Below are 12,290 nucleotides of genomic sequence, written 5' to 3' on the forward strand. Positions count from 1 at the left end.
CATTTATACTGCGTTTTCAAACCGAGCAAAATGAAGTGGCAGTCATTTGATCCTGCATGGTAATGTGTTATAAAATATTATGTGACATTGTAGAATCCTAGAGAAGGCTATTAATGATCTGATTTCTGATATAATTTCAGCGAGTTCAAATCTCGACGCTATAGAATGTTCTCCATTTCTTTAAATAACAAAGTACTCCTTAAGATGGTAAAAAAACCTACATGAAAATTATATAAAACTGAAAATTTTCGGACGGCAGCATTCATTTTCTTGATGTGTGTAATGTCAACATTTCTTTCAGAAAAGTGATGAGATTATGATAAATATATTGTTTTCTCTCGTGCTTTACATAACAAATTGATGTCTTAATTTGCACAATTTTTCTAACATATACCATCATACATTTCTATAGTAAAATTCTACGAAATAGCACATTTACGATAAATATTTTTAGTATCTTACTTTGCTTTATCTTATAAATCAGAAGAATATTTTTATTTATCTTTGCTGTCATCCACTCGGAGCACTTTCCGCTGTTGCTGCAATTTGGAGCTTCAACAACCGCGAATAGTATTCATTATTCCTAGTTCATCGAGCGTAACAACAGGCAATGGCGAGAGACCGTGTCATCGTTACATGACTATTAATCGTTCTCCACAACGTTTACACCACGCTTTCGAGAGCACCGAACGTGATTGCAAACAAACACAGTTGTCTGTACTTAGATATGTAGATAGCGCACGTTATAGATAGAAAGAAAGATAAAGAGTGGGGAGAGGGAGAGAGAGAGAGAGAGAGAGAGAGAGAGAGAGAGAGAGAGAGAGAGAGAGAGAGAGAGAGGGAGGAAGCAGCGACGGAAAGTCGTTAAATATCTCTCGCTCAGTACATATTGGAAATCTCGGACGTAAGTAATCGCATGAGTTCATCCATTTAAAGCCGAGGAAATATCACGTTTCGTGGGGTCGAATCTTGGCAAACGATAGTAATTTGATTTATCGATTAGCCTATTCGTAACTGTTTGCTCTTTATTTGCGAGATTTCTCAAGCCAATTCCGACCATCATAATAACCAGTGGAAAAATATTTACTTTCATGGATTCCTCAATATGTCAAAGGCTTAACTTCAAAAGTTCTGTGTGTCGCAATTTAGTTTTAGTATCTTATTGAAAATGCGTGAGAAAATTGAGACTATTATTTTGTAATTATGCGCGAGTAATTGTCGTTCAAAAAACATTTAATTTTTACATCACCGAGGCAAAGTGTAATCTGTTTGTATTTTATTTTAGATAGTAGTTTTTGACTTTTTCCGTTGGTGATGTGAGAGAGAAAGAAAGAAAAAAGGAGAGAGAAAGAGAGAACATGTAAGTATTATTAATTATAAGCTTGCTGTTGGACAATGCGAAAGGCAATATTATGATTTGTTCATTCGTTCCGGAATTATCCTCGGTTTTACAGAATATTCAAATTGCAGCGAATATTTGCACTGCACATACTGGGATTATCCAGCAGATTGCAAATAAAAGCAGGAAAAATTCGCTCGAAGTCAAACTATATATAATATTACGCAGCCATTACATAAATACAGAATGTATAATTATTTGGAAGGTACAAACAAATATTACCTGTACCGTAAATAAATATTCATATCGGATTTCTTGGATTCAGCGGATCCAACAGAAATAAAGATAAACAAAATTACTGTAACTGACGGGCGATTCGTATAAGCACTGTGCAAATAGAAAACGATTATTTTTTCTGCAAACGGAGTACTCGCAGCGTGACCCCACGTGGGTTAATGACGCAATTAGACGCTTATTTTCAGTGCTTGCAGCCGCATTAAATTATTACACCGTTTTATAATCTCGAGAATGAGGGAGCAGGCACAGCCCGGGTGTGAATCTCATTTACAAAAGTACGACGTGACGGATTCGTTGGAGACGTGATTATGCGCACCGCGCAATTCACATGTCTTTTTTCACATGTATTCGTGTGTGTGTGTGTGTGAACGGACACATTTACACGTATAGGGAATGTATGTACAACCGTAGGGTTGGAAATACACACGCGCACGCTACAAGGGTGAATTGATTGTGTCATCGCACGGCCGATCGCTTCGATGACCGTTCATGTCTGTTGAAGCCGCTCTAAGCGTGACACAGGTGTACGTTGGCAATTGTGATACATCTACTCGATTTCCGCACGACCAAGCATGTGGTTACGGTTTTGCACGTTTCTGGACAATCGCACTCGTTTCAGTTTGCGACGTTCTGCTCCGAGCTATTCGTCCCGCAAGCGAGCTCTTTCACACAATTCGAGAGATCTTTTTTGTACGTTCGTTTCATATCTTTCTTTCTATAAATACAATACATATATATATATATATAATATCAGACTTTTTCATCTTTTGTAAATTATGATTCGGAAAATATTCAGAAATAAGCGATTCTATTGTATTTCTAACAATGTGCGGAATACATCTCTGCGGTAGATATCTCTAACGCATAATGTGTTTCTTCCATAAGAATACGCGAAGAAATCTAATATGTGCGATCGATACACCGCACAATGTCGCACGAAGTCCCATAAATATCTTTTGACATTGGGCATGAATGGAAATCTATCACGAATATCTAATATAAGTCTTTCCCGCGTCGAATTTGACGTTGAACTCACACCACTCGTCGAGAACCATGGGGGTCCAAATAAATCCCCAACTGTAAATTGCGCCGTGTTCCCGCTGTTCGCGTGTTACTTAAAAGCCGAAAACTAATTTGCTCCGGTTGATCTATTCTCGCCGGACGGCTCAATTTATTTTGTCGGTCAATTTATTTTTAAACAGTCTCTTCTTTCCTTCCCCGAGTAAACCCGATCGACATCGTTAAACGTAGCGAGAAAGTTTCTGGACTGGTGTTTCTCACGTGGATTCACGAACGAAGCAAACCGTCACCTCTCGATTTTGGCACGTGTCGGCGTGTCTGCAGACGAGACGATTGGCCATCTCTCTAATAATGTTACGCAACAAGCGATATTTGAGTGCGTCCAAACAGAAACTCACGCAATTCGTACTTCGCACATGAAACATTATGCGCGATACGCCAGAATAATTTCCTAATCGAGCGTCTGTTACACGATATCTGTTACATGTGTAATCAGTATGCCTATGTGCTATGATGCGCAAATGTCAATATGTAAATGGGCAATGTAAATGTGCAACAGAAACAATCTATAGAATCACTGTGGTAACGTGCCATAGTATTGTTTATTGAATAATCTAGCATTAATAATAGTATTATATCATTGTATCGTCAATATATTTTTTATTTGCCTGATAAATGCACTATTATATTATTTACACATGAATAACACTGATTTACATTAGATGCTTCTAATATTTGACGTAAATATACAAAGAGAGGAAGAGAGAGAGAGAGAGAAGAGCAGGAGGAAATGATGTTCGGGGTTCAAGATTATCTTGATCCCCAGAGTTTGTCTCCAGGCTAATAGTATGCGCGTCATGGCTGTTCAATGTAAAATATGCTGATACTCCTCTTCCTCCTATTTCAAGATATCGGCAGCACTCAGCAAGGAAAAAGACATGATATTTCTCTGTTTTGCGTGAAGATTGTATTCAAGAAAGGTTTTCCCTTCTCGTCTTTCAATAATCTCTCGGGTATCTTCACTATTTAATTTTTTATTCTTCTTTTTCTCGAATTGTAGGACGTTGTTTTCAGGAACGGCGTCGCGTCTTTTCGAAGCCATCTTTTTTTCAGGGCTCTAAATTATGCTTTTGGTTTGATGAAATTTATATCCGTGCAGATTGAAGCCTACATACATGACGTTTCTCGAAGAAAACCTTTAAATCAGATATTTTTTATTAAACAGAGTTTTATGCAGTTGAAGTATTTTCATGCATTTTCTCGAGTACCGTTTTAAGCATTAATACGCCTCGTTTGTACGCTCACTTTGTATCAGAATAGTATTATTCAGATGAGAGTTAAAGTTGCACTGAAAAACGGAAGTCAATTCTACAAGCGGTAACAAAATTTCCTTCCGGAATAAAATTCATTTTAAGGACAATGAAGTTTACACAATTAACTTAATTAGACAACTGCGCTGAACAACGAGCGAGACAATTTGGCTAATTAATTTCTTTCAAAAATTTTCAATTTCAAGAACATTCTGTCAAAAACACATTCAAATAGTCGCTCTTAAATTAATTTTCTTCGGACTTGCAATAGATAAAATGAGGAAAGCCAAATGCGCGTCTCGAGTGCACTTTGAGACTGATTTACGAGGAGTATGCGTTAGCGCGAAATGCATTCATGTGAAATTTACAATTCTGAGTGCGATTTTTTAAGTTACCACCAGATTAATTTGCGGTTTTATTGCAGCAATTGCTATCGTATATTCCTTTCTCTTCTCGCATCGTTAAGCTCGAGTTTTACGTCCATAGCCAGCAAACGCAATTTTTCGGAAGAGAAAATATGACTTGGAAAACAGTAATGGTGTAATTATTTATTTTTTTCATTACATTGTGAAATGTAATAGCATCATATTTTTCTCTTTTTATCTTAAATAAAATCATAGATTTTCGGAAACAAATGCTGCAGAATATCAAAAATCTTAAAAAGATACGTAAAACAGTTATTAACTTAGTTTTATGGAAGGGAAGTAAGTCAAGCTTATCAGAAAATGGCTTGGCTTATTTTATTGTTACGCAGTAAGGAATAGAAGCTGGAAGAAAATCCTCTTCTTAGATGTTATATCCTGTAATCTCTATTTATTGATTCAATTTCTTAATGTGGATCATTCGACTATACGTTATTATCACATAATTTGATTTGTAATAATAGCATAATTTATGATTTTCTAAATTAAATATGAAATAAAAAATAAAAGATTATAACTCTTAATAGAACTACTTTGACGATTATTGTTCTCACGTTTTTACTTGATCATGTATGTATTAATGGAAAACGCAGCAATATATTTCACCAGTGAATAAATTTTTATTTTCATCTCTGTCAAATGTCGATAAATCTTTCTTCGCGAGTTTATTCCGGAATGTAGAATACGTGTATGTGATATTGTTGTTGCGCGAACATGATATATCATCCCTCGGGATCCGTTAGTTATGCGAAACGCAAAAGGGTAGCATTTATTCATGCGCGCAACTATTGTGCGTCTATTAATACATATATAGTATACTTAAATATATATATATAAATATATATAGTATATTTAAAAACCACGTATGTGTATATTGATGACTTTTAATTTTTAAAAAGCCAAGCTAACAAAGAGGCTGATGTATGTTATTGACAAAATATTAGTTCTTCTATAATATATGTTGCATTAATAAACGCTATATATCTTAACAATATTTATAGATTTCGAGAAAGAAAAAAGAGAGCTTTAATTTTGGGAAAATTATCTTCTCTTCAATATTTTTGAAGTTATAAACACTTCTGTGTCTCAAAATTGTAAAAGCTGTATACTCTTCACAATTTCACCATGCAAATAATTAATTGAAGGAATTAATTAAATCAAATCAAGAGGCTTATTAACATGTTTAACAAATATACTTAATCATTTTATATATATATTAAATTTTTATATATATTATAGCTTTTATATAAATGAGTATCTATGATATTCGCGCGAATAAGGTGTTATACGCCTAGATATCAGAGGTTCCCGTTGCAGATTGGCACGTATATTTGTTGCTGAAACTTTTATTTACCAAGTGGGTCGTACCGATGTTACGCTTAGTTTCGTTACCCCCGAAGTAGAACGGCCAGGAAATGAGACAGGATTAGTGTCAGTTGTAGGTAATAACGCTAAAGCGCGAATGAAGCAGCTGCTACGCATCAGCGCGTCATCTCCATTGCGGATATTTGCGGAAGAAAGCACAGGGCTCCATCCGAAATCCTATTCTACTCCGCGCATTTGCATAATTACGTGATTTTGTTTGCTCCAAATCTGTACACCGAAACAACATTAATCTTGCTGTCGAGACGATTACGATCATCCCTAAAATAAGATCGTATTTCTCTGTTTCATTTCGTTAGTCGAGGAAAAACGGAGATCTTGTAAAAAATAATAGTTTTGAGTAAGAATAGTAAAAGTATAAAGTAAGAAAAGTAAGAAAAATAAAAGTATTGCTTTTTTAAAATTTTATGTAAATCTCGAATAAAGCTTGTTAATAGAAAAGCTTTCGTTTAATTAATTTGCGAAACTCTAATCCTGGTAAACAACACTGTCCTTCCCATGGTTAAAAATAATATGTAAATAAGCAGGGGAAAAGCGAGAAGAGCATCCGTTAATACATCCATACCAATATACTTTAATTTGTATAGCCTGATCGTTAATCTTCAATTAGTCACTTGGGAAGCAATCGAGTCAGATAGAATCCAATAAATTACAACCGATAGAATTTTAAATTTCCTCCTTTTGTTGTCAGTACTTCATTTATTTCCTATGTAATTGTCCTCCGAAAAACAATAATTATTTTAAATGCTGTCCTATCACGATTGTATATATTTGAAATTACTTCTCTCTCGTTAGCGTTAATCAATACTAAATACAAAGAATTGAATTTCACTGTTTGCATACATTTTTATATCAATAAAAATTTTCGTAATAAATATATATGTAATATATTTATCTTTTCTAAAAAAAGTATTTCTCAGGAAGCATGAAAACTATCTATTTTCTGCGTTTTTTAAATCATTTTCTACTATACGTTTACATCAACTATCGGATAATGGATAAATGCTTTTCTGACAAAATGTATTTTTCGCGTTACCAAGTTGGTGATGCCTGAGATCACATCGTTGTTTGTTATAACTATAGTTAGACATTCTGATCGCGGTCACATAAACAGCAGAATTATTTTTAATGCGACGCGTCGCGGCGAATTCTCTATGCTCATCGCGCCTCGTCATTCTTGCATTTGACTCATTTCGGTGATGGATAGATGATCATCTTTCAAAAGAAGACACGCATCATTGTCTTTTTAGATACAGTATTTTTGGATTTTCGTTTTCTAGAGAAATCACATTTTTTTATTTAAAACTTATTTTCTCCTGTTAAAGAATTAATAACAAATTGTTGTTTATTGCTAGTAATTTCAAGTTGTACATTTGCTTAAGTAAAATTATCTTTAATAATGGTGAAATGTGTCTAAAATATTGCCATTTCAACATAAATTGTCGTAAACTGTAAAATTGTTACCTTGTTACTTAAATATGACATAATATAGTTAAACATAATATTACATTTACTCTTTATTTATTTAATTTCGTAATTATTTTCTCTAATTTTCTCTATATATTATTTATTATTATATAATTTTACATTTTAATTTTTTTCTACCGAACTTGCTGTTTGTCAAAGATTGTATAATTCTGTACGTGAGATATGAAAGAGTTATGCTATTCTAGTAAAAGACTGTATTTAAATTTCCAGCCGTCGAATATCTCGTTAAAGCATCTTGACGGACGTCTGGTGTTTGCTTTAATAAGTGTTAAACGTTTTCGTGCTCGAATGAATGTGTCAACGTAAACCTGCAAATGCGCGAAGAAATTCGCGACCATGTGTCTTAAACTGATCATCACAGGAGTTTTTATGACTGTCATGTTTTATGAACCGTATGGATTGACCGTGAGCAAACTCAGAAATTGAGATGCTTCCATGAAAATCAAGTTTTATCAATAAGTTCTGATTACTCTATTCACGCTATGCCAATTAAACGAATCCATTTGAAACTTTGCGTATTACTATGTAAACAAGAAGTTTGATAAAGCTCATTTTCAGAATTTCTAATTTAGTTTTCTGCGAAATTTTGGATCTAGTAGTTTGCGTAATCAAAATTCAAGTATAATAATTTGCACTAGCAATTTATAATTTCACATAATTGCATGTAATTTTGTTACGTGACGATATATTATATAGTTATAAGTTAAAATATGATTTATAACTGCATGCATAAATTTCTAACACGAATAAATATTCAGCTATGGTTTAAATAACGTGTTTTACAATTTTTATGTAATTACTAATCGAAATGACCTACTTGTTTCGTCTATTTTATAATTGCATTGTAGATTTTATTTCATGGTATACATATACTATAAAATATACATATATACAAAAATTGTATTTTAGATATAAAATGTCTATTTTTCCTTTACAATACTAGAAATTTAAAGTTTATAAGAGAGGCCATGGATCGCAATTTTCACATGGAACAACAATGTAAAAAAATGATAGTGATAATAAAATTTATTGCACATAAGTATTGATCGAAAAATACGACGTGCTATGCATAAAAAATATACGAAATTCTTTTAGTAACATTATTATCGTTCTGCAATAGAAAATTCCTGTCATATTACGATCATAGGACTCGTTAGAATCAAACAATACATTTAGCGCTGAATAATTAAGCATAATAGCATATTTAATCCGAAGAATCTAATATCTTGTAAATAATTTATTAATTATATTGAATTTTCCAGGAAAATCATATACAGAGTCGCAATATCCATTGCGAGATAATCCACGCGAATAGACGCGGCAAGACTGAATGGGATCCATTTCCTAGCCGTTAAACGAAAAGAGTCTATCATCGGCTCAGCAAAATGGTCAGCTGTCTCGCTTTCGTTACTTGCCAACCCTCTAAAAATACAAGTAGCCTCTCTCTACCGCGAGTTCTTGTCCCTACTGCCACAGAGCTCTCTGAGTCAACTATAGGAACTCCTCGGCTAATTTTAATACCGCCGAACACTGTCCGCCGAGTGCGTCCGAGAGTCTTGCGAATTTTGCGAGACTGCTCGGCCTTGATAATGTTGTGAAACGCGGATGGAAAGCTTTCTCGAGCAAGCTGAAACTCGTGAAACTCGCATTGCGCTATTTTCTTTCATTCCGGAGAACTTAGATCCGGATCGCGGCAAATTAAATTTGAATTAAGCGAACCGGTCTTAGCACAATTCGCGTCCCATTCCTTTGTGTATTATAATTATATCTCATTGAGAAAAGTTCGAACGATATCCTGACTAGTATTTCAATCGCAAAGTTACAAGAGCTATTCAAGAGCGAACAACAGAAACGTGTTGCTGCAAAAGAAGGGAACTTTCAAAAGGAGATAATGTTAATTCGTACGGATATATTTTGTAATCAAATTGAAATAAGTTTTATATATAAATATGATTATTAGAAAAAGGTAATCTATTTCATTTTAGTTTACTTCAAGCTAGTTTTAAATGTTTGCTGAAGAAATTGGAAACAAGAGAGGGAAATCCCTTAAATTAAAAATCGATTTTTCCAATTTAATACGGAGATCACGCAGGTGTGATTGAATAAGAGGAAGGAGTATTATAAAAATTGAATACAGAGGGAAAATATTAAATATGGAAAAGGAAATTGAATTGGAGCCTAATGGCTCAATTTACCCCGTCCGTGCGTGTGGTTGCTCGCCGTAAAATTAATGGATGACGGGATTAAGGTTTTTGTTTCGCCAGCTTTTTCGTTCTAGTGCTGTTGCAGCATAAGATGTGCTTGCGTGCGATGTAAATTCTTTTCAAGTAGATAGCATCATCATATTTATCGAGTGGAAAATTAAGAGTTTCTAGCCTTCGCGGAGCGAAGTTATATTTTGGTAAATCATAAAATGGAATACACATCGAGTCTAATACCGAGTATATCTCCCAATTTTCGCAGCAATGCGGGAGTATGAGATTCAATTTTCTTTTTGTTGTACAAATTATCGACATGTCTATTTTTCTTCTTTTAACTGAAAATATATAAAAATATAAAGAAAAAAAAAATGTATTGCATTAAGTTATCGGAAAAAATAAAGAAATTTCTGTGAAACTGAAAAATTTATCTTGATTATCGAAAGCAAGAATCTATGGAAATTCTTCCCTCTTACGTTAACAAAGCGGAGCGGAGCTCATTATCATATACATGCGTGAGACGGAATTGAGGAATTTGATAAAACGATATCAAAGACGGATTGCTCCGTATGATTACATCTCGTAGACGAGTATCGATTTTTTCTCGCAGATTTTCCTCCCGCCTTCTCTAAATAAAACGACGACCACGAGCTGGATAGTTATCTCCACCCCAGATCACTCCAGACTCTTGAGAGATAATAGGATTATGGCACGAGAGATTACTAGCGATACAAACAGTTCTAGAGCACTCCGTGTGACGTCAACCGAACGAAACGATCGCTGTTTATTTCGTGACGTCGTGCTGAATCAGAACGGCAATTTTGATAGCTCGACAATTGAAGAGTTCTGTGTGATAATAATCTAATCCACTTTACTAATAACTGAGTAAAATCGTTTCAAGGCAATTGATCTGCATAAATAATTCAAGGATTACGTACATTGATCGAGCGCAAAACTGATTTAAATGAAAAAATTTATTAAAATTTGTCGTTCAAACTGCCTCTTTTTAACATCAAAAGATTATCATAAAAATTTTACGAAGTTGACAAGACGAATATGATGGACATTCGTGCGATCAACGAGGATCAGTATAAGATCGACGTGACATTTTTCTGTGTTTTTGTGTGTCATGTTCGGTCAACTCTTACATTTCAACTCGTACAAATGTAATTTCGCGCGCGCTTTTAGAATTTCTCTCGCTATTATTATCGCGACAGAATAATAAGGAAAGAAAAAGAAATATTTTTAATGAACAAGCGAGGCTCTGTTTTTCTTGCAAGTTTTTTCTTTTGCAACAACTTTTTAATTGGCTTAAGTAAATATTAACTTTTCACATTACATTTACCTTATTCAAGTTTTTCTTTCTGGTTGTACTTCGAAGTACATAAGTTTCAATATTCATAAAAGTGAATAAATTTCAAAAAATTGATTTTATTATCTATTTCAATATTCCAAATTTAATTTAAAAAACCCTCAGATTTTTGTTTGGTTATAAATCGAGAGTTATTAACAAGTCACTATTGAAACAGATGGGGTGCAGTGTTTTTTCTAATATTTTTAGCAGTTACGGCAGTTCAAGAACGACTCGTATATTCCAAGAGTCCTAAAGGGATAAATCACCCCAGAGTACGGATAGCCCTTAAGAGATTTCGTTAGGTTCAGACGTTATCCCGGGGATCTGTTTTCCAGGCCTTATCGCGCGAAACCAGGGTTAGTCAGTTTTTACGACGAAAAAGAATCAACCGGGTGAGAGAGAAGACGGACATATTTACTTCGCTAATCTTCGTTTTCACAGCTCTTTTTTTCTATACATTCATATGTTTTTCCTTTGTTCTAGCATTTATTTGATTTATCTTGTCAGCGAAGGCATGACAGACAAATCTCGCGTAAGCGTAAGAAATGTATGATGCAGAATTGTGTATTTACATCTGTCAGGAAAATGCAAGAATGTACATAGAGATTTTCTCCGAGGTTGTATTAGCGTCTTGATGAAAAATTTTTTAAACATTTATCAAAACCTGAGAGCCCCAACACATTCATGACAGGCATTCTGTCCTAAGATACGTGTGGACGATTCTTGCAATCTGCAATTGCAACTCACACATATAATTTTTCGTCAAATAAAGTTACTTTATTTCAGCAAAACGAGCTCGACCATTTTAAATGTCATTGGCGCGTACTCGTTGAACTCTTCTCAACGTGAGAATAATTTTAAGAAGATAGCGCTCATAATTTATTCATGACATGTTTTTTACTGCATCATAAAATATCTCTTGGGATATAATGGAGTTGCTTTGCTAGAATTTTAATTATAAAGTCCTTCTTTTAGTTAGAAAATTTACTATCGTAAGCTGCTATCGTATTTCCTTCGCTTTGCAAGCTTGGTTTATCGCTGTTTCCCACGTTCCATGTAGTTCTCTTTGAGTCCTTCTGTTTCCCTACGCGTTCCGGATATTATTTTCCTTACGGCGCTGAAACGGTTCCTTCCCTCTGATGAAACAATACACAGATTCACAGACGAAACAACAGTGAATCTAAATTTCGCCTGGCACGGAAACGTATTCCTCATGATTAAGATGTTCCGACATTTTCACCGGCAGATCTGTGGATTAATTTAAGCTTTCGATGACGCATGACGTGCACGATCGCATGCGTACAATTTATCGTGTTTTGCGTTTTCAAACTTAATTGAAGTTAAGACCACGAATCCACTGTAAATCGCACGTGATTTCGTTGGTTTCCCACGTCGAGAGGAGCTTTTATGTGCGTTTTCAAGAGTCCTCCGCGAAATCTTCTCAGCGAACTTCCCAAGGTATTTTATTATCACCGAGAG

General features: G+C 34.5%; 1 protein-coding gene across 5 annotated transcripts in view; it reads right to left on the reverse strand.

Moving 5' to 3' along the window:
* LOC105285143 (FMRFamide receptor) overlaps positions 1-12,290 on the reverse strand; it is a 45,783-nt gene that overhangs the window by 13,836 nt on the left and 19,657 nt on the right. The window contains exon 1 of one of the 5 annotated variants that reach the window (XM_011349136.3): positions 463-599. The exons of the other annotated variants lie outside the window; for them this stretch is intronic. The gene's annotated coding sequence lies outside the window, so the exon portion shown is untranslated. Of the gene's footprint in view, positions 1-462; positions 600-12,290 lie in introns of those variants that run through there. 5 annotated transcript variants of the gene reach the window in all.

This window comes from Ooceraea biroi, chromosome 6, assembly GCF_003672135.1.
Source record: "Ooceraea biroi isolate clonal line C1 chromosome 6, Obir_v5.4, whole genome shotgun sequence".
Taxonomy (NCBI): Eukaryota; Metazoa; Arthropoda; class Insecta; order Hymenoptera; family Formicidae; genus Ooceraea; species Ooceraea biroi.